Source organism: Ambystoma mexicanum, chromosome 5q, assembly GCF_040938575.1.
Source record: "Ambystoma mexicanum isolate Mex_15411 chromosome 5q, UKY_AmexF1_1, whole genome shotgun sequence".
NCBI classification, from domain to species: domain Eukaryota; kingdom Metazoa; phylum Chordata; class Amphibia; order Caudata; family Ambystomatidae; genus Ambystoma; species Ambystoma mexicanum.
This window is the reverse complement of record NC_090933.1, coordinates 339,114,983-339,138,651: the sequence shown is the minus strand read 5'-3', so window position 1 is coordinate 339,138,651 and position 23,669 is coordinate 339,114,983. Positions and strand designations below refer to the sequence as shown.

Here is a 23,669-nt window from a genome sequence, read left to right as displayed (position 1 = left end):
CTTCTAGCTGCCCCCCTTCCTTATATGAGTTGGCGTTGACTGCTTGAAGTTGGCAGGGCACGATTCTTGCTCCATAATCCTATGGCGCCCACTGCGCAGACTTCTGTTTTCGTCCATTGGTGCCCGACCGCCATGGACTGCAACAGACTGTCCTACTCAGCGTCCACAACACTGTTTAATGCGCTTCCTCTGGATGAATGGAGCGCGTAGAAAGACTGCAAACCAAAGGGAACGTCTGACTGCAACAGACTGCGTCCACACTCCACCATAAGCAACGTTTTCTTTTACTTAACACACCCGGGCACAGCTCCTGCAGCTCCCCTCTGAAAGCAGTCGGGTGGCTGCATTGTGTGAGATGGTTCAAATGGTAATGGGGGTATTTATTCATAAAATGTTTGTCGGGCGTATCCAACAAACATTGCATAAACCGGGTTGTGGCAAAGGACTTAACTTCCTCTGGTGACCAGGGTCACCAGAGGAAGTTTGATATAGGTCAAAGCTGCAGGAAAAGCAAAGTCCTGCTGTTTACATGTAGGGGGGCGGAGCCATGAGAGCTCTCATGGCGGCAATGAGCTGCTCCACCTTTCTTTACTTTCTCTTTTTTCAAAGTAACCCAGCACAGAGCATGGGTTTGGGGTTTGCAGCAGCTAACTCTGGCCGGAGCCGGGCCAATGACCAGCGCTGCTGTTATCTGCGCAACATAGCTGTCAGTTGAAACGGCAATGGGCTCACTACGACGGCATGCAGTTCCCTTGCTGTGATTTTTGTAACTTTACTGCCTTTACGAGGTGAGGGGTTCTGAACATTGCAGGGAGATGTGCCTGACTTTACCGCTCAGTGCTGCCAGGCAGTGCATTGTACCCCCGACACCCTTACCCCCCCTCCCCCCCAGGTGCCTGCTTGTTGCTTTGCTAGTAGAGTTAAAATGCAAATTCCTGTTTAGTCTTGCAATCAAGATAACAATGAATATTTAGCCGTACTGTAGGCAGAGTTCTTCAATCTGTGCGGCGTGTGATCCAGGACAGCGAGAAAAGAGAAAATACATGCTCAGTCAGTGCAACGTGATGGGGGCGCGGGGAATAAATGCAGCCTGGATGTGCATGTTCCTGCATCTGGATCGCGTGTCCATGTTGCGTTGCTTCCTGCTGGTGCTGCCAACGTCTTAATGCCTGGTAAGGGATGCCGTTTCTCTGCTCAGACTGCCGCACCACAGTTTGGGGGGGTGGGAGTGCCGGGAAGCAAGCGTTTCAGGCCTTTGTCTGTCCCTCTGCTTCCCTTTCTCCCTTTGGACACACAAAGACTAATGTGTGGGGAAAGGTGAGTAGGCGGGCTGGATCACTGCAATGCTGGTTCCCCCTGCATCCCTCTCCCTCTGTGCCCCCACCTTGCTTGGCCATGGGAAGAGGCGAGCGGCGATGGAAGCACGCATTTCCAGTGTTGTATGATATCCAGCTCCCCCCACACAGCAGATTGTTGGGCTCTCCAGCAATCTGCTGTGGGGGCGCGAGATATCATACAACACCGGTCCCCCTGCTTTGGCTGTTCTTCTGCTTCGTCAGCTCTCTGGTCCAGGCGCTGGCCGGGTCCAAGATCCGGCATCCGATGTCTGGCCTGATCTCGGGACCCGGCCTGCCTCAGCCATGACCAGGCTTTACCAACCCCCAGCTTTGCAGAGGGAAGCTGGGGGCTTGGTGACCTAATCTAAACAGTGCTGATTTCCTGGCTCTGTTTGCTCATCCTGTTTGTTTTTTCTGTCCTGAAAGGGACGCCATGGAAATCAATGGGCCATGAACATCATTGTGGAGGGGGTGGGGGGTGGTCAATGTTGAAAGCAGGCATTCTACATGCTGGAAACATTGTTCAAAAGTGTGTTTTACACATTCAAAGGAAGGTAATTTCCAAACGCTGCAGAAACTTGCGTACACTAGTTTTCTTTGAGATTTTTTTGTTTTTAGCTTATTTTTAAGGAAATTAAACTGGGTTCTTGGGTGCCAAACGGAGGCAGAAATACCCCAACCCATGGGCAAACACATTTTATAGCACTTCCTTTTTTGATAAGTAATAAGTCATTTAATAAATAAGTTGCATTTATTTGTGTTTTTGGTTAAATTCAACCATAACCCTTAAGTGCAATGTCCCCCGCACGCCCCCCCCCCCCCCCCGAAGTGCCAAGGCTTTTTTTGGTGATTTCGGGATGTTGCCATTCAGTGCCTTGAAACTTTTTTTTGTTAAGAGAGAGCGCGCCCAAATTTGGCCCCTTTTTTCCCACATGTAGGCGGTCGTAACGCCACCCAGGAATCCTAAGTTGCTGTATAGGGGTCAGAAAATGACCAAGACGGGCGAACTTTTGTGTATTTTTTTTTTAAAACAAATGTCAATAAAACGATGTACAAAGAAGCCTGTGGTTCTTTTCCTTGTATGAGCTTGGAACAAATGATTTGCTGTGCTGAATTCTCCAATTTCCTTGCTTTCAAGAACAGGTTGAGTGGGAACGGGGGGGGGAAAACGCCTTTATTTTGTTTTATTTTTTATTTTTGGGCAATTTTTGCCAATTGGACATGCATGGACGGAATGGAAGAAAGCGGTAGGCAAGCTGAATTGGAGGACGAAGGCATACATTTCTGAAAAGTAGACACAAATCCAAGTTTAGGGAGCGGTTAGTTGCACAGGTCGGGAAACAACTAGGTTGGGGAAAATGACTGGAAAAAAGGTATGTGGTGGACATGGTTGGCTTTGTATGGCAATGGCTTCAATGAATTTTGAGAAAAACAATGCTCCGCTATATTCCCCCGACTCTTGCAGTTAGGAAAGTACACAACAAGCAATATCACAAGCCGAACACTGAGCCATGGTACACCAGAGTTTTATGCTTACGGCCTGAACAGACTTACTTAGCATGTGTAAATCAGGAAAACCTATGTGGTGAGGAACGGCAGGCATACATTTTTTTTGAAGGAGCACAGGCAGACCTTTTCAAGGGTAGGTGACTTGTGTATGGTGCCTAAAGCAGCGACTAAATGTAGTGCACATTTGGGAAATGAAAGGGTTGTGTGACAAAGGGCACCAGCAAATGGGTCAAAACGTTATGAAAACCACACAAACACATCAAATGTCATAACCTTTCCGCGTTCCCACATGTGTCCCGATGAAGAGTGTCTCATGTGTGGTTGCACCTACCTGGGCGCCAAGGGGGAAAGCCTAAAAGACCCCCAACCCTTTTCCCACTGTAGGATTTTGACTAATGTGCACACCATACAGATTTGGGTCTAGGGTGTCCTAGCCACCAAGGCAAACTCTGAACACCATGCGTTTCTGAAAAGAGGACACCTGTGGGAATGCACAGAGGTCTGACTTGCACGAAGCGTCTCAGATTTTTGGTAACCCCAAGCCTTTCGACACAGCACATTTTGCTAGCTTGGTCAACCGACAGATTTGGCCCTAGGGTGTCGAAGCCAGCAAGGAAAACCGGGAACCCCTTGCATTTTTGAAAATAAGACGCCCGTGGGAATCCAAAGATGTCTGACTTGCGCAAATCTCCCCATAATGCTTTACCCACAAGGCCCGCCCAAAGACCCACATGGGAGAAGGGTGCCCCAGGCCAGGGATATTACCACTGACTTTGCTGGAGCTCTGGCTGGCCTGCGTTACAGCTTCTCCCCACCAGGGAGTCCCAGCAGTGTGCCAATACCTCCCAGAAGGGAAAAGCTGTTATGCAGCCCAGGCGCAACTCCAGGACGGTTGGAGTTGATGTCCCCGGCCTTGGACATCCATGCACCATGTGGGTGTACTGTCCCCTAAGCGCAGCGGCAGCTCTAGGGATCCCCCATCAGGATCCCCATTCCTCCCCGGAGGCGACACCTATAAAGTAGCAGAGCCAGAGCTGCAGCCTGGGCTTGCAGACGGACAACCCAAATGGGAGGCATCTGCTCCCAGGGAAACACCAATGTCCTGCTGGCATGGGGGGGCAATTTGTGGCCTGTCCCTGCAATTTTGTCCCAGCCCACCAAAAAAATCTGCCCAACGGCCCATTCCCTCCCACGCCACCAACAATCCAGCCCCAGTGTCACCCACCCCACTGACAGTGGGCCCTAACCATGGAATAATAAAAAATTTAAATGAATAATAAACGGTACTCGCATAACGTTGCAGCTGCTCGCGTAGAAAAAGCTGTTAACAAAACTATGTTTTATCCACGGGCCCACCAGCAAAAACAAATAAATACTTTGCAAGAATGCCCCCACCTTGCAAGCCATCCCTGGTGGTCTACTGAACCTCACCCTCCAGTGACAACCTATTTGCCCCTTCCTATGGGCAGATAGCAGCCCCCCAGGGAGGGCTGCATGAGGTGCCCCCCACTCCCCATTTGGGGTGGGGGAGAAGCCCACCCCAGAACATCAGACAGGCCCCCAATGGGTGGGGAAGTAGGGTTTGGGCACCCTGGGACCAGATTGCCACACAAATTGATAACCCAACTCCCCTTGGGGCAGAGGGGCACAATGTAATGTAAGCAGCCCCCCCCCCACATTCAAAGACATCCATGGTGTCTAGTGGGCATTGCTGGGCGCGGATAGAGCGCTCTGGGCCCAATCCGCGCCACGCAATGCTTTCACGCAAGGTGTCGTTGGAAAGGGGAGTATCTCCCCTTTCCAACAACACCTCCCTCGGTCTCTGGCTTGAAATACAGCCGGAGATTGAGGGGGAGAAGGATGGAGGCTCAACCTTTTCACCACAGCAGCCCGAAATGGCTGCTGCGGTGAAAATTACTTTCACGTCGGCGTGCTTTACGCATGCTGATGTGAAATTTAAGCTAATCCAGCCCCCGTGCTGGGAGGGGAGGGGGGGGGAACTCCCCCTCACATAGCTCGGAGGTTGGATTACTGTTTTGAGTGATCCTTTGCAGGGATCGCTCAAGAGTACCAAAAAGGACAAGCTATCTCGTCCGTGGCACCCTGCAGGGAATTCCAAGGACTAGATACGTCGTCCTTGGCACTTAAGGAGTTAAACACAGTCTCTGCAATGGGCTGTCAACCTGCTGAGCTACCCCAGGAGCTATCTACTGTAGAACAAGTCTGTGCATTCCTTGATGTACTAAAATCACTGCATTACCAACAGTACTTTGGGTGCACCGCTACATAGAAGTGATTTAAAATGGAGTTCATGTATAGCCTGCTTTGGGTGCCAGGCCTTCGCCTGCATGTGGCACCATATGTTGCAGAGAAGCCTGGGGCCCTCGTGTCTGGCATGGTAGCTGCGGCAGTCCGCTGCTACGTCAGCGCTGTCACCTAACTGCAGTATAAGCTACATGGCTATTACTCGATGTTTCCGGACTAACGTGTTGTATTTCATGGGAGATATGTAGATGAATGATTGGAATGCCAGCAGGCTGGACTTCTCAACTCTTAAGGGTAAAATGTAACAAGCTGATGCTATTTCGCTCGCTCTATTTTTGTTGTCTGTGACTGAGTACGAGTCACGTTTTCGGGTGTGTTCTGGCTGCTCTCTCTGCCAGCTTGGGTGGACTGGCCTATAGCGAACTTTGGAGATTTCCTGGTTGGACCCTGCACGCTAGGTCCCTTTTTTGTGTGGGGGAGGATGTGTGCCGTCTGGCAGAGTGTAGTGCGCAAATATTGGTATGGTCCATCTGGTACGTCTAACTTTTTTTTTTTTATTGTACTTTTTCAATTGCAGGAACACACATTGGCTCAATCATCCCATCTTGGAAAGCGCAGTCCCCAGCAGCAATGGCACCATAAAAAATCCTGACATCTGTATTAGGACTTGCGGGTGGTAAGGAAGTCCTTTTTTAAAAACGACTATTTTGCTGTGGGTGATGGTGGGGTAATTTTAAAGGTATCGTAGGAGTCACAATCGGGGATTTCAAACCTATTGAGGCTGTTCCTTTCTCATGTCCAGTTTGGGGGCGGTACTGAGTTCACGTTTCATGTGGGAGTTGCATTTACAGTGCACTGTGTACTCTCTCCTGGTTTACCAGCGTTACGTCCTGCTTATTAGTTGATGCATAACACCCAACAGCTGGTTTTAAGTGTTGGGCAGAATCGTATGCAGTACCCTTTGGGAACACCACACACAATTAAGACTAAAAGTGCAAGTACAATTTCACCTTTGGTACCAGCCTGTACTACACAGTAAAGTGGTAGCGATGGATCTCAAGATTAAAGTGAGCAGTATCAGAAGTTACACAAAGGACAGCAATAACTATGTTTCAAACACTGATTCAAGGTTTCTGAGTAAAAGAATATACATTTATTTACACCATCAGTTATAGAACAATTCATTATTATAAAGCAGCAGAAAATCGCAATCTTAATACACTAAACACCCATCAATTCTGACAAGTCAAGCTAAAAAATTGAAGTGTGAGCAAAATGGCACTCCAGCAATTTTAAAGGGGGCGGAAAGACAACGCTATTCAAATCAACAAGTAATGGGCAGGGCAATCTAGAAAAGGCTTACCACAACTACGATTCAAGTCAATACGCATGGGCCAATGTTAATGGTTCGGAGTCTTAGCAGAGGATCACACAGTTCAGAGTAGTTCGCGGTTAAGTCTTTGCCAAGAGTTCAAAACGAAGTTAGGTTGGAGTAAGTTATTCAAAAGAGTAGAGAAGGACAAGCCTTGGGAGAGGCGAAAGATTTCAAACACTCCGACCGCGTTCAGACCGAATGAACCAGATTTGAACAGTACCTTAAATGAAGAAGCTGAGGTGGTTGTCCCTGCAGGCTCACAGTTCCTGACTCGACTGTCATGGTGACAAGGAGGAAGACTGGAGGGTCCTGCATTTGCCCAGCGGCATAGCAAAGCGCCGAATAAAAGGTGCGCTCCTTAAAACCCAAACGGGTTCCGTTCCTCCTGGCTATCCGGTTCACTGCAGCTATGCACAGCAAATTCGACCAGGAGAAGGATGCCAGCGTTTGGTGAGCGGTGAGCTGGTTGGGCCCACCAAGCTCAAGGAAAGAAGATACCTTGCATATCTTCTTTTGTCGGAGTTTCGGGCGATTTGGACCTGCAGCTGGGCTTCACCGGGGTGTCCAGTAGTTGTCTTCCTTCAGCTCCTTGTTGGTTCTCTCGTTCCAATGTACTCTGTCTTCCAAGTCCCAGAGAACTGCTTTTAAACAGTTTTCCCCCATTCACACTGGCTGGTTGTCAATCACACAGCAGGGTCCTGTCACCTAGCCAATCAAGCAAGTGTGCGACTTGGGTCTCCAAGGAGACCCTTTGCAGGGGGCCCCAAACCCCTACCTCACGTCCTGTCCACCCAGACACTCTGGCACCAAGGAGGGCTTCTGTGCAGAAACCCGCCGAAGGACTGCAGACAAACTAACCTGGTTTGGCACGCAGAGTAAAACATGAGACCTTTTACAAAAAAAATGGCGAATAAACCAGACCAGAACAAAATAAAAATCAATGGGGTCCAGTGGGTTAGAGTTTGAGGCTACCACCATAGCATTTAACTGTACCGAGGCTATTTGTATAGCTCTCAGTATAATAAAATGGTAGATACCACTGCCTCCAGCCAAATCTTAGAGAAAGGGGAACTAAATAATGTTCCATGAGAAACCAACGGAGAACTATTAACCCTTCCAGTACGCTATTGGAAGAAAGGATTGGGTCTGTAAATTTAAAAAGACAGTCAATGGCAACTTTACATGTTCTGGGAGACGGTATCAGTCCCAGAAAATGGAGTTTAAAGTGGGAAGTCTAAAAAGACAACCCTGTGTCACTGCACTAAAGGAGCTGTGTGACACAGTAAAAAGATGATACCTATGGAGTAGGTGAGACTCCATAGTCCATGAGCAAAAAATGTACAACACACAGCAAAAAGACATGGAAGAGTGGGGAAAAAAAGGCTCTCTTAAAAAAAAAAAAAAGAAAAAAAAATCCTAGAAATCCAGCAAAGCTGTTGAGGGACTCATCGGGTAAGGGAAATTAGCCATTCTGGAGCATTCTCCCCAACATTAAGCCCTGCTCATTTTGGAGTTACAGGTAGACTTGTTTCCTTGACTGTTTTCATTGCAGCTGCATTGCTCCAAGCGTCGGTGTCAAGCTAACCACCTGTGTCCCAGCAAGAGAAATTCGGTGAAGCACTTGACCCAGTGATGCAGGTGAGCATAGATTTATATATTGGTTGAATAGAAGTGTTGAAGGTTTATATTGGCCCTGTGCATCCAGGTGTGGTTTTCACTGCCATCTGTGGCCTAGTCCAGTGTTAGGCAGAATTGCAGGCAGTAATGAGTACCCTCTAGGACCACCACATACAATTGGGACTACAGGTGTAAGCAAAACCAACCTTTGGTACAAGCCTGTACTACAGTTTTTAGTAGCAGGGCTGAGCAGTCGGGCTTATCTCAAGAGGGAATGCGAGCTGCAAGTGCTGTTACACAGGTCTACAATCACAAGTATTCAAATAGACACTTACTCTCTACGTTTCTTGGTAAAACACGTATTAATTTATTACACAATCCTTTATAAAGCGTTCACTAAAAGGAGGCAAGTTATATCCCACAAATATACTACAGTACCGATTACTTGAGCAGTTGAGCTCCTCTGAAGTAAGGGCAAAATGGCAGTAAAGTAGGAGTAAAAAGGCATAGGTTAATCCAAAGAATATCGGTGATTCTGAAACTGGGCAAATAGTTCATCAGAGGAGTCAATTCAATGCAATAGGTTAGGCCAAAGTCAGTGGGCTAATGTCTCTTGTATAGGATAAAACGGTTCTGGTTATTAAATGGTAAAGTCTTCGCCAAACCTCTCAGAAGTAGTTTGTGGAAGAAAGGTTTGTATGCTGGGTCACAAGATAATCACTCCTGAAAATTGCCAACGTTATACACACTTTTGCAGCGAGCGTTAAGTTCTCTGAGTTTTCAGTACCTTACAATGAAGAAAAAGATGCAGCTGAAGACTTCTGCAGGAAATGCCAGGAACAGATCTCGCTGTTCCTGGGCCTCAGTTGTCTGGACCAGAGGGAGGATGTCTGGACTCCTGCACTGCACAGCGACTGGTCACAAAGCTGGCAGACTTGGCAAATCTTCAGTTCCAGTAGCTGTCCTTAAAGCACACAAGCTGATGTCCTTCTCCCTGGTTAATCCTAACCAGTTCCGAGAATGGTCTCCAGGTGGCTTACGAGTTGATTGGCATGTAGTACATTCAATCACAAATTTAGACAAGTATTCGTGCAGATTGGGAACAAACCAATCCTCCTGAATGTCTGAGGCAATGTTTTGTTTTGCAACGTGAGCTGGGAAGTGCAGTTGTTGGAACGCTACTTCTAATAATTCTACAGGCATCACTACCTTGCCTGTCGTTTCCTGTCTCCAAATGAGATCTGCGGCTGATTGTTTACATCCTCGTTTGCCCCACAACTCCTGCTCTTCCGGTGGGGCCTTTCTCTGGAGTTCTATCAAATGTGCTATGGGCGTGTTACTGTATGCTTCTGCTGGTTGCTCTGCTGTGGCTGTTTTTACGACATACTCTGTTGTTGGTGTCTTACTTCTTATTGAAGTACAAGGCTTCCTTCGCTGCTGTCGGCCGCCGCGTTCCCCAATGAGACGGCGTCTGTTATTGGTATGGGCTTGGCATTTAACCACTGCTACTACCGATGGCTCTGCTAAAGCTTCTATTAGTTCATTTAGCAACGTGGCATGTTGTACGGGGGACCCGTCTGCTCTTCTAAACACTCTCCTTCGCCAGCGTGATAGCCCTGAGTGAACTGTGGTGGTGGCGTAAGCTGAGTCTGAATATATTGTTACGGCACAATCTTTGGCTGTATGTAACGCACTGATTAGTGCAGTCAGTTCGGCTGCTTGTGTAGAGTAATGTGAGGGGAGGCGCTTTTGCACAATCACTTCGTATGTGTCTTCTTCCATGCGCACTACTGCCATCCCCACATGTTTCTCTCCTATCTGAGTTTATGGATGCTGACCCGTCTATGAAATAGATTTCTCCTTCTGTAAGGGCATTTTCTCTTGCTTTGGGAATGTCATCGCCCTCTCCCTCATACGTGCTACAATCGTGTTCCTGTAAATCTTCAGTTGTGCATGGCTCTGTAATGAATGTGGCTGGGTTCACTGGCTTGCATCTGACCACGTGTACATTTGGACTGGATATTATTTCATAAGCAGATGCTGTCTGTGTTGTGAGAGTAGATTTTGATCTTTCCAAGATAGCAAATGAGTCTTCCGCATATAGGGTCACTGAACATCCCATTACGATCGTGGCACTTTTCTCAATGGCGGAGGCCGCTGCAGCGAGGGCCTGTTCGCAAGCGAAATGTCCCTGCATTACTGGGTCTAATATTCCACTGTAGTACGCTAATGGTTTGTGGCCTAGCTATGTCTTTTATGTCAATACTGCTGTCATCAATGTTCCATTGCTGTCTGAAAACAGGAAAAATTCCCTTCATAATCTGGATTTGCAAGGACTGGGGCGTCTGCAATAAGGTCTTTTAATCGGGAGAATTGGGCAATTGTCTCTTGTGTCCATTTTATTGGGGCCCTGTTCTTCTGTGCCTCCTTCAGTGCTTGTAGCATTGGCCGTGTGTATGCTGCATAATCGAGGCTCCATGCTCGGCAATAGTTACATATGCCAAGAAATGTCTGCATATCCTTCACTGTTTTTGTTATGATGTGTCGAATGGAATGGCTGCTGCTCTGTCTGATAGTATTCTTTTCCCATCTTTAGATATTTGCTGGCCGAGATATACAACGTCTGGAAGGCAGTATTGTAACTTTCCTTTGTCCACCTTGTATCCCTTGGCAGCCAATACGTTAAGCAGTGTTATCGAGTCTTCTCTACACTCTTCTGTTTTGCTGCAGACGAGAAAATCGTCTACGTACTGTATAATGGTGCTCCCTACATCTATGTTGCCGATGTCTTCTCGTAGTACTCTATAGATGCTTTGGCTCTCGCAATACCCCTGTGGGAGTCTGCGGTGTTCATATCTGCTGTTTCCTAATGTAAAGGCTGTAAGGTACTGCGATTCTGGTGCAAGTGGCTCAGAGAAAAAAGCATTTTTCAAATCAATGACAGTGAAGCAAGTTGCCTCTTTTGGTATACTGCACAATATTGATGTCGGGTTAGGCACTAATGCGAACTCTCTTTGGATGATGTTATTGAGTGGGCGGGCATCCTGGACCATTCTCCACGCCCCTCCTTTTGCTTTCTTAATTGGAAAAATCGCTGTGTTGCATGGGGAAGTTGATGGCACTACAATACCTTGGTTTAGGAGTGCATTCACTGTTTCTCTAATACCTTCCTCTGCTTCTTTGGATATTGGGTATTGTTTCACTCTGGGTGGGAGGGCACCTAGTTTTAGTTTTATCTTTATGGGAGTCACCTATTGCAACAATCCCACATCGTGTGGCCCTGTAGTCCAAATTTCAGTTGCTACCCTGGCCATGTTTTCCTCAAATGTTGTCAGTGGTGCCTTCATGTTAGCCATGAGTGGGTTGTGTATTTCTCTGTTGGATCATAATCTCACAGGGTATGTTTATTTCCATTATTATTTCTCCATCCCCCCCCTCATAATCGGTAAACAATTCTTCATCAGTTATATCTTTTAGCATTCTGTTCGGCTCTGTGCATAGCACACTTCTCCACTCGCGTCCCTGCGCGTCCAGGCCTATGACCACAATGCGTTTGTTGGAAACTTGAACTGCCTCAATGTCTATAGATATAATTGTGCCTGGCACTACATCTGTTGGTGTGATTGGGTGGAATATGAAGTCTGATGGTATTCTTCACTCTTTTTGTGTTATTTCAGGCACTACTCGGGCTAATATCTGTATTCCATAGACATTACATGTCCATGTCAATGGGGATCCCTCTTACTGCAACTTCCTTTGTAATCGTGTTTATTATCAGGAGTGCTCGTACAGGGCATACCCCTGGCGTCGAGCACACTAGCCCTCTTTCAGTAAAGGCTATGGTCATGTTTAACTTGCTGAGCAAGTCTCGTCCCATCAAATTGATTGGCGCGTCTTCGTAATACAATAAGGGTGCGCGCACTGTTTTTCCCCCTACTGTTACATCAAGATCTTTTGTATAAGGAACTTTTAAAATGGCCCCAGAGAACCCCTGCATCTCCAAATTTCTTCCCGAGAGCTGAAACCGCCCTTCTGTGAGACATGATTTTTCTGCTCCAGAGTCTACCATAAAGATAAACTGCTTGTTTCCTATCCCTGCTACCACTAGTGGTTCCTCATTTGCACTTTGTGTGGTGGATAGGACTGGACACGCAAGTACTCCCTGTGGGCTGTCCTAGTCTTGGTATCTTTGCTGACCTGGCACTGAAAAAACATTGTCGCCTACGACCGTTACGCCACGGAATGGTGCAAGGGCACCGTTTGCGGCCGCTGCAAAAGGGTTATTGTTTATGTTCCTGACGAGTTTTGTCTTGCCATGGGCTGTAGTGCGTTTTGCTGTTGTGGCTGCTGCTGTTGTGGGGGCTGGCTGTCTTTGTTGCATTTGGGGGTCATAGCAGTACTGATCTTGTTGTTGACCCACTCTCCCCCTCCCACCCCCGCCCCATTGGAGCTCCACAAGGACTACCTGGGTGTGGGCAGCCCCACCCCAGTTCATTGTTCATGGGCTGCTGCTGCCGCCCCTGAAAATACCCTGATGGTCGCATTCTACAATCTTGTGAATAATGTCCCCACTTTCCACAATTCCAACATGACCCCTGTTGTCCTCCTCTTGGTCCTTGCCCACCATACCCTGTTTCCCATTCCTCCCCTCTGCCCACGGTACCCACCTCTTCCTTGGGCCGGCCTGTTCTGCCACTGTGATCCTTGGCATGGCTGTTCCTCTCCGTTCCACTGTCCTTTATTCTCTCCAATCCACTGCGCTGCTATCCCAATGGGTCTTCTTCCCGCGCTTTCCTCTCCTTCGTTTCCTGGCTGCGGTTACACTGGCAGTAATGGCGGCGACCTTCACTAATTTTGTCTGCACTAGTTTTGCTTCGTCGGCCAGCCTTTTTTGTGTGACCTCATTTTCCTTCTCTTTGATCCTCCGCCAATGGTGTACAATTATGCTCTGAATTTCAGGCCACCCTTTGGCTTCGATCCCAGCTATTTTGTCCAAGGCCTTCTGCACCTCTTTCGGCAACCCCTTTTTAATGATAAAATAAAATAAGGCTGTTGATTGATTCCATGCCGTACCAGTTTCGCTTCTCCATAAGTCTTGCACTCGCAAAATGAATTGTGCAGGATCCTCGCTCTCCTCCATCGTGCACTGCATCACTGCATCACTGCATGCAAGTCTGGAAATGCACGCCGCAATGCATCCCACACTTGTGCTTGAACATTGTTGAAATGGTGATCCATCGTGGCGATCACAGCTCATTGTTACTCCCGGGAACCCTGCCCTCTCCCAGATTGTGTCTTGCTTGGTCCCCGATTGCTGATACTAATGAGCTTTTCACATCACCTATAGCTAACGGCACGCCTGCCGTGTTCTTCTCAAATACATGTATCCACTTACCTGCTCCTCCCGTCAGCGGGGGGAGGAGTTTTAACAGGTTGTTTTTGTCCATTTGGGCCCACGGTATATAGTTTGGCCTACCTGCTCCTTTATGTATCAGTGGCATTTGTAGTTTGTTTCCTGTTTTGCTCGTTCTCTTTTTTCGTTTTACTTACCAGTATGTTCCCTGTCTTCCCTGTTCGTTGTCTTAATCTAACCTGCCATAATGGTGGTGATAGTGTGTCTGGGTAACAGCAGTTTGGCAGTGGGGAACCCTCTGCGGCAGCTGCCTCTTCGTATTCATCTAAATCATCCCATACTTCTATTTCTGACTCTGGCCCGTTATTATCCTCTGTTTTCCTTGGGTTCACTTCCTTGTCTTTCACCCTGATCTCCACTTTGTTGACTTTCCTGTGTATCTGGGTGTATAATTCTCACTGGTTATTCAATTGGAACAGGAACTGTCCTGACTGCCACTCTTGATCTTGTCTTTGCTGTGATGAAGTCCCTTGTGTTGCTATGGATTGCCCTGATACTGAGACTGCTGGGGTTGCATTGCTTACTGGCCCTATCGGGGGGGTGAGATCTGCCAGTGACAGCGGGGGTACCTCCCCTCGGCAGCATTTGCCCTTTGTCACATAGAGCTCTTAACTGTTATTTCCATTTGTGCGTGTGCTAGCTGGCGATTTAAATCACCTGTTAAACGTGCTATGCTCACAGGAGGCGCACTTGTGGGGCCGTACAGGCCTCCTTTGTCATATGGTGAGGTTTCGGGGGCTGTTGCCCCGCACTGAGCAGTGGGGGTGGGTGGTATATACAGGGGCTCACTAAACCCTACTGCTGGCCTGGTCATTAAGGGATAGATTTTTGTTACTTCGTTCTCAGTTGTAGTTTTGGTGTCCTGCTTACTTCAGGTATTTTCTGCTTTTCTATTCGGCTTGTACCTACCTCTGCCGTGGGGGTAACTTCCTCGAACATTCACCATAAATCTAACACTTCTCTGCTGTTCTGTAACTGTTTCCCTTTGTATTGTGCTAGCAAATGTGTTGATACTAGGTCCAACACTCTTTTGTCGAATGACCCTCCTTCGGGCCAAATTGGTATAACTCCATCTCCTTTTATCTCAGTGATCCACTAATTGTGATACTTCTGTATCCTGTCGCTATATAGTGGAAGGTGCTGGCAAATATGTGCCAGTGGCGTTAGTCCCCCCCCCCCCATGGCAATGCTTCTTTTCCTTTCTTGTGTGTTCTGGTACCCTTGAGTCCCTTCCCACCGCTCACTTGGTATGTCAGTTACAATATGTGAAAATACGTTCTTTATCAATGCTCGCAATTATGGTATGTTGCATTAGCTGTTCTTCTTGAGAGGTGTTACCTGGTCACCTCTCACAATTTATTTCTTTGCCTATTATTCATTGATCACAAGTAACTTGTACTGAAATACTTTGGCGTGTTCAACTGGACATTTACACAAAGCAGACTGACAAACATGTATCATGCAACATACACATGCACTGCCTGCGCGCATTTGTTCTTTCCCTATTCCCGTTACTGTCCCTGGTTTTTCTTCTTCAATATTCTACCTACTATTTCACATTCACTCCCCACATCTTTCACTTTTATGTTTTAAGATTTCTTACCTCCACGGAAAAAGAATATTCTAAAACTACTGAGTCTACTCAATATACGAGACCCCTACTATTTTCTCCTTATCCCTATTCTGCACTTGGTCGGGACAAATGCTACGCGGCGCCGCCTTCTACCCCGTACGGGCTAGGATACCACTTCTCCTCTTCTCACTTCTTACAACACCTAATGGCCATATAAAGGATAGATCAGAAAAGCCTCACTGTCACTCTCACAGACCCTATTCTTAACCACCTTCCCTTTTGTTGCTAATTCCCTTCTTCCCGTATTTTCCCCTTACCTTCCTTTGGGGTCTTTGCAACTGGGACTCCAGGTGTTCAGTCAGGTACTCCGAGGGTCACCGCTCACGGCCGGACCTTGCTCAGGTCCGTCCCCCAACCAAGCCGTGGCCTGCCTTGGCGAGCAGCCTTTCCGATCGGGTTTTCGTCAACCGGGAACCCTTGACCCTTTCTTCTTGATGTGCAGAGTCTGGTCAACCGCGGAGGCGATGGTTTTGCTGGGGGCGTCCTTGATCTCGCTGCCGGGCGGTGCAGGCCTCGAGGCACCTCTAAATCACTTCGCGGGGGTCACCAAAAAATGTAGGTGCCTTTCCCCGTCTTACTACGTGTGAGAGAAAATAAAATAACCAACACCACCCCTGTCGGGGAAGGAGGCACCGAGACCCGGCTGCAAGAGTTCAAAGGATGGTTTATTTCTCCAGCTAGGAAATAACCCAAAAAACCCTCCTAAAACATTTACGTCATAAAATGTGTCTGTCTGTCTACTCCACGCTGGTCAGGGTCTGGTCACTACCTAAGCTAATATGTTGCATTCGAAAAACACTAAATAACAAATTATCTAAACCTTTTATGCTACTTTTCATATTTCTACACAAGTCACACATAGTAATTATTGTCAGTACAATTGGGTCATTCGTGGTTAATTGGAGGTCTTGACCTTTATTGTGCATGTAAAAAGAATCAAGCTGTGTTTCACATATCTTCTAAGCGTTAGACCTATTAGTAAAAGTAAAAACATATATTGTGGTAAGATGCTTAAGGTTAGTAGTGGGTGTGTTTCGCAGCACAGGCGCAAGGGTCTGGCACTTGAAATACCTTACAGGGAGCGCAGGGTCAGGATGGCAATAAATTGCTCTAAATGGGGGTGGGTGGCTTGCACGTTTATGGGGACGAACGAGCAGAAACTGCTTAGCTCATCCTGGTTCGCATGCTGGTTTTCATGCTAGCAGTGACCTCAGAGGAAGAAAACTGTATCATATTGGTTGTTGCAACTTTCTCCGGCTTCAGTGTGAGAATGGGAGTGCAGAGCTTTCCTTTGCAGGGGGAGTGCAAGGGTGGGGGCCAGCCAGCTGCCTGCGCGCCTTTGTGTCTCTGTCCTTGGCTGCTGCGGTGGAAGGGGGGGGGGCTGAGCATTGCTGTACTATCGCAGTGAAGTCTGTTTACCCAAGATGGAGTCGAAAGGGGGCACAAAAGATGGATGCCCCGTGTCCTGCTCAGTAGTCCATCTATGTAGCAGTCAACCGTGGTTAACTTTACATAAGGGCAAGGGGCAATCCCACTACCAGAGGCGCGTGGTCCAAGCCTTGTACTGAGTGGTGTACGGAGCCATACAGAAGCTTCTTGCCACATTATCTGGGGAGAAAAGCCCTTTACAGATGCTGAAGAGTAATTCTGCCAACAATTATCGTTGTCAACCGGGTAATACTTAGTGACGGTGCAGCAGAGAATTGCCAAGTATCCTTATGTCTGACACCACAATTTTCTGCTGTATCACTGACCTGTCCTCTTCTATCAATACAGAATTGATATTGTGCTTGAAATATTGGAGAAATATTTTGTAAACCAACTCAAGACGGAGCAACTGCATCTATAGTCATAGACCATGTTAACTACTCGTTCCCACTGCCTAAGGTGGGAGGCGTGTGTTGGTATTTTCTTGGATGGTGCTCCTTCAATGGCTGGTGCAAGAACTGGGTAAAAAGCAAAAGGTGTTGGTAGTAGCTCCACATATATTGTGGACACACTGCGTGATCCCCGGGGAAGCTTTGCCTGTGCGCAATATGGAGAATGGACTTTCAGAGGTGCTGACTTCTGTTGTAAAGATTGTACATTTTATTAAGATGCACCGCACAAGAGCCTGTCTGTTTGCCACACTTGCAGAAATCGAAGCTGAACATGCTTTGTTTCACACCAGGTCGGGTTGCTCTCCAGGGGGAAAGGTTTTAAATTATGTTTAGGAACAAAGTGAGACGCTTTCTGCTGGGTTTAGACCAGACAAAAGACTGTGATTCACACTGGCTTGTAATGTTAGCTTACTATGGCAACCTCTTGAAAAGCACATTTTTTTTTAAACCACTCCCTGCAAGGCTTAGTAAAGAAACCACATCAATGGCTGTGAACGCAAAAACATTCAAGAAGAAGTTGGAGGTTTTGAGGAGGAGTGTTAAAGTCTGCATTCCGAATGAATTTCCATTATTAGCAGATGCTCTTGAGGAGGCGGAGTATGATCTTTTCATGTGTTGCTGAACTAATGGGAAACCGTCTCAGAACCATTTTCAAAAGTACTTTCCAGAGGACAATTGTAGCATCAATGACTGTGTGGTACAGCATTTCCTAGCAGACGTAGGGGCCCGCCTACTGGAGAGCCAACTCAAAAAAAAAAATGTCCTTGGGTGGATTTTGGCAAAATGGAGTTTCCTACTCTATCCAAATGCACAGTCAATGTACTGTTACCTTTCATTCAGCACCTCGTACCTTTGCAAGATTGGATTTTCAACACTTGCAGCCCTAAAGAAGAAAACCTGTGGTTGGCTATTACAAAAATGTAACCTAATAGTGATGGCTGGCTGCTGAAAGGCAGGCCCACCCTTCACACTAGTTCTCCAGTATGCCAATGTCCAACTTGCAAGTGACTGCATTTTGATAGTCTGCAACAAAATCTGCCTGGCACACAAACCATACCTTAAGAAAAAACTTCGAGGCACCTCCTTCTACCACTTGGCCGCAAACACCTGGAACAACATCCCAAAAGAAATCAGAAACACTGAAGATCACCTAAAATTCAGGAAATCACTAAAAACCTGGCTCTTCAACACCACAAACTAAACTGGAAACCGGAAAAAGGATGATTAAAATGGAAAGGACACAGACATCCCCTGACCCGAGAGGGTAACTCCCATGGCAACTGGACGGGTGACACCAGATAGACTGCAACACAGGCGGCACGGAGACTTGAGTCAACTACCCCAGACAATCCCACCCACACTTTAGCCCGCTCCTTAGTTACCGCCAGGTACCACAGTGGTGTGGAATTGTCGAGATATTGGCAATCACCACACCACAAGTTTGAAGACCACTACCTGTAGAACTGACTAACTTGTTATCGAGGAAGTTTTTATTTTTTTAAAAGGGCAAAAACCCTAATTGCGATCTTGCTGGCACCGCTATGTTAACATATATTTTGATTGCTAGTTTGGATGAGCACTTATCCTCCCTGGTCCCTAGGGGACAGTGCACATGTGGGCTTAAACGGCAGAAGCTTAATGTATTAAACCTTTGCAACATCCCTGGTTGCTTTAAAGTGGTCCATTATCCCTGTGCTTGCTGTGCCCTTGTGTGCAACGTTGCTATGTGTCTGGTATGGTGCATATACAACTCGTACACATGACTGCACCTTCAGTGGGTATGAGCAAAATCATTGCAGTGTTTTTTACTGTGAAGGAAAAAGTTGCACGGACCGAGCGATATTCAAGATTTGACTGTCTGCTTAAGAACATTGTAGTGTCCCATAGCCCCTGTGAGAATGTCTATTGCGGTGGTCTCCAACCGTTGATCGCGAGCTAAGAGTAGCTTTGAAGTAACTTGTGTCCAAGTTTTGTGGGGGGCGGGGGGAATGATGCCAGGAAGTGCTGTCCAATCAGTCCTGCAATTCTCTATAGCATATAGATTGCACCTTGTGATTGGCCAGAGCACGTTCCTTGCTGGGAGCTTTGCTCCTATTGGCCACAATGGTTTCTTTGTGCTATTCAATTTGCCCAGGCTTTTTTCTTTAAAAAAGCACCTTGGCGCCTCGCATCGTTTTCTGTTTTGGAGGTGGCTGGGGCTTGTAGGAGTGAGCTGACGGTGCATTCCAGGAAAACGTGTCTTGCTGAGGTAAGTTGGGTCAGGTGGATCGGTGGAAGTTAATCAATTTTTTTTTTTTTTTTTTTTTTTTTTTTTTTTTTTTTGGAGCCACTGCAGCGCGTGTGCAGTCAGAGGGTCTGGCAGCTCAGCAGAACAAAGCCCGGGGTGAAATGGAGACATTCACCTATGATGCTTAGCGTCTCCGCTTCACCCTGGGCCCATTTGCAATCATGTGAGCTACTTTTAGGTGACGGGGCTCTGGCGCGCAAGCTCCCTCGGGACTTCCTCGCCAGAGCCCTGCCGTTTCTAATAGTAACTCATATGACTGGAAGTCAGCCCAGGGTGAAAGACATTCAGCATGATAGCTGCATGCCTCCGTTTGGACCCTGGGCTCATTTTTAGTCAAGTAAGCTATTTTTTTTTTTAGACGGCAGGGCTCTAGCGAGCAAGCCCCCTCGGAACTTCCTCGCCAGAGCCCTGCCATTTCTAATAGTAGCTGCAGCCTTGTTGGACCCAGGCTCTTCTTTTGGTGGATCACCCTCTGAAGAGAATCTCTCACGTTCGGTGTGCAGTAGGCCACTGGACCCTGAATAAGATGTGCACTATTTCCACTCAGCAGTGGAAATGGGGAGGGGGGGTTGGGGGTTTTAAAGGGGGACCCCACAAGGGCCAGTGTGGAGGCGGAGTTGGCATTTGAACTCCACTCAAAGGAAATGTTCAAAATGGAAGTTTTAAAATGGGGCAACTTCTTTCATGCTGCTTCTTTCCAACTCCACACTGCATCAGTTCCACTTTAAATCACTTTCCTGGCTGGTGTGCACCCAAAATACAGTTAGTAATATAGCGATTTTCAGTACATTAAGGGATCCATAGACACTGTACAGTAGATGGTTACCAGGGTAGCTCAGCAGGTTGAGACTGTTGCCGAGATGTTAAATATAAAAAAAAAACTACTTGTTAATCGTATGACTTTTGCAATTCCTAAAAAATGTGTTTGCCAGGGCATGGTTTGGGCTGGTCGCTTGCTTATATTCAGAGCAGAGGTTGGGGTATTTCTGCCCCTGTCGTGAATATCAAAATTTGACACCCATGAACCCAGTTTAATTTTGTAATGACTGCTGTCAGTACAGCAGAAGCACTTGTATGTGTTTAAGCAGTTTGTCAAGCATATAACATCTTTATAAATGACTTGGCATAGGTGCATGCCACAGTGTTAATATTTTTCGGAATTGCAAATGTGCTAAAATGGCATTGGTTTTTATTTTTTGACTAAGCAGAATTTTGTGTGCTCAATTATTTTTAAAACCATAACACACAATCTTCCTCAGATTACATTTCACGTGCAGTCCCAAAAGAAACTTACAAACGAAACGATACTTTTTGAAATCCTGGATGCAGAAGTAGGCGGATCATCCAACAAAAGGCAGACGTATCATTTTCATCAGTGGGGAGACAGATTTCTTTTTTGCCAGCGTAAAAGGGAAGTGTGGGTGTGTTTAATCTGCAGTGCCAAGTTGCAGTGGGAAAAGAGTAATGTCGAGAGGCATTTTGGGTCAATGCATACAAATTATGAAAAGAACTTTCTTAAAGGAAGCCGTCTGCGATCCCAAAAAGTAGCTGAACTAAAAGCTGCCCTGCAGATGCAACAATCATTTTTACCCAACCAGCAAAGAAAGCAAATGCTGCAACAGAGGCATCCTTCAAAGTTGCACATTATTTGGCAAAACACAAATGCACTTTTACAGATGGTGCAGTTGTGAAAGGTGTGATGGCTGTCAGTTTTAAAATATTTTAAAAACTGCTCTGAAATTAGGTCTGCCATTTCAGATGTGCAGTTAGGTGCAAACACAGTGCAGATAACCTCCTTGCCATTATCAGCCAATGTGATGGGGCAATTAGAAAAAGATTGAGCATATGCAGTGTGATGGATCGGTTGATGGCAAGTGATACTGCTCAGCTGGCACTGTTTGCTAGAATGGTGTTTGAAGACTTTACCAACAAAGAGGAATTCTTGACCTTGTTGCCTCTGAAATCCACAACCAGAGGTGTTTATCTAAATTGAGATCAAGAATTAGTTTGTCAAAACAAAACTTCCATTGAACAAGTTGGTGGCAATAACAACTGATGGTGCACCAGTGCGTCATTCTTTTGTTGTGTGCTGTAAAGCAGACCCTGATTTCCCTCCATTATTCATCCACCAGCAGGCAATTTGTGCCAAAGTGATGGGGTTTGATCACGTAATGGCCCATGTTGTCTGAAGAATTAATTCAATTTGTGCAAAGGCCAAACAACAGAGTTCAAAATATTCATGGAAGAACTATCTGCCTCACATAGTGATCTGTTGCGACAAACGGAAATTCAGTGGCTTAGCAGGGGTAAAATACTAAGTCGCTTGCTTTCACTTTTGCCAGAAATCAGACTTTATGAGGTCAGGAAATGAAGACATCGGCCAATTATGCAGCATTTCTTGGCTACTTGATTTGGCATTTCTGGCAGATGTTACTGAGAAATTAAATACCCTGAACTGTGAACTACAAGGAAAGGGTAAAACCATTTCTAACATAAGCGCAGTAAAGACATTTAAGTCTAAACTTAACCTTTTCAGTGAACAAGTGGAGAAAAGTAAAATGCATCATTTCCCTTCTGTAATGCAAATGTTGACCGAGCACACAGCTAGTCCTGAACATGGACAAATTGTAACGCTCACCTGATTCCCGTAGGGGCGCCGGTCTTGACTGGGCGTATACTGTATCTTCAAAGGTGATGTGTAACACACGGCTGGCTCTTTGGGCTGGACCTCTGTGCACTGTATGTCTGGCTCGAAGGGTAAGATGTCTGCAGATAGAAAATGTGGGATTAATGAACTGGGTTATTGAATGTCTCTCTCTTCTTCCCTTTCTCTTCTCCTGTAGAACCCCAAAGGTTAACGCTCTCACCTTAGGTAAGTGAACGCCATGCTCTCCATCTGCCTCGAGGAAGGGTGCTGTAACCAGTTTCTTCACTGGATAAGGGGAGCAGGCCTCTTGACTTCAGAGGACTGCTGTCCGTCGTTTACTGCACGAACGGTAAGTTTCGAGAAATTCTAATGTCTTTAAAGTCTTTAGTAATGATGTCTCTTGTTTTTCAGGGTTCCGGCGATGGCGGATGGCGGGCTGAAGTGAGTTGAAGATGGAGCCCGTGTGATGAATAGAAGCGCCTGGAAGCACGTAAGTAAGCGCTTGTTGCCTGCTTCACGATGCGCTCTAACTGTCTTTTTATTTTGCAGGTACAAGTTCGGGGCGGCTGCAGGGTGCCGGAATACCCACTGGGTTAGATGTGGAAAGGAGTAATGGCACGTGAGTATTAAAGTTCCCCAATGTCTTTAAACGCACCTTGTTTTGTCTTTCAGATGCGGGATGCAGCGCCGAAGGCCTCCGGAGCGTGCAAAGAGTTGGTAAGCTTTTGTCTTTCAGATGCCGGAATGCAGTGTGAAGACCTCCGGAGCGCACGAAGAGCAGGTAAGCCTTTGTCTTTCAGATGCCGGAATGCAGCGCGAGGCGTTGGTGACAGCCGATGGACCAGGTAAGTGAAGAGCTGTCACTGAAGACCGTAATGCTAACCTGTTCTTTCTTGTCTTTATAGGTGTTGCTGAAGACTGGATTCAGAATGGTAAGCCTTTTTCCTTAGGCCCAGGATCAGATGCAGAAGACACGATGAGCTTTCTGCTGCTGAGGATGCAGAATAACGCAAAGCAAGATTCATCCATCGGGTGTGGTTTAAATAGCCTCCTGTAGTGCTTAGGTGTCTCCTTCCACAGCCACGCCTAGGTAAGAAAAGAGTTCCTGCTTTCCAGAAGAGTTCCAGTGTTCTGAATCTAGGGAGTGGCTCCTGCCCCACCCAACGGGAAAAGTAGTTCCAAACAGAAGAGGATCAGAGGCTCAACTGGCAGGCAAGTAAGCAGCATGGTCTGCTGCAGGTAAGTCCACCCAAGCATTATGAGCCAGACGCTTCCAGCGCTGGGACTGGGCATATTTATGAGCCTGGTGCCACTGGCGCCAGGACTGGGTCCAAAAGGTCCCAATTGGGACTGGTTGGCACTCGGAACCTGGGTTATGGATCTGCTTCCAAGGGAGTTGTGAAAACCCTGACCTTTTGGAAGCAGAAATCATGACACAAATACAGCAGTCTCCTGAGCAGGCTTAAGGAAGAGTTCATTGATTTCGAAAGGATTGAACTATGTGTGTGGAAGTCAATGTTTGTGAACTTGCAGAACAAATGAGTGAGCTGTTTTACTCTGAACAGTTTTGCTATGGAACTGGAGATTGTTAGCCTGCAAGGGGACATTCAGTTGAAAAGCAAACAATCTCACACCAATTTCTGGATCCTTGTTGCTTACAAGGAGTACAGTAACATTTGCACAGCAACATTAAAAGTGACTTCTCT

At 46.8% G+C, this 23,669-nt stretch overlaps 1 protein-coding gene across 11 annotated transcripts in view; it reads left to right on the top strand.

Moving 5' to 3' along the window:
- The window catches only part of RNMT (RNA guanine-7 methyltransferase), a 480,952-nt gene that overhangs the window by 17,072 nt on the left and 440,211 nt on the right, over window positions 1–23,669 (top strand). For 9 of the 11 annotated variants that reach the window (XM_069620807.1, XM_069620798.1, XM_069620799.1 and 6 more), the window contains exon 2: window positions 5,689–5,787. The gene's annotated coding sequence lies outside the window, so the exon portion shown is untranslated. Of the gene's footprint in view, window positions 1–5,688; window positions 5,788–8,038; window positions 8,125–23,669 lie in introns of all 11 variants that reach the window. The other 2 variants (XM_069620800.1, XM_069620805.1) reach the window with 1 other exon arrangement.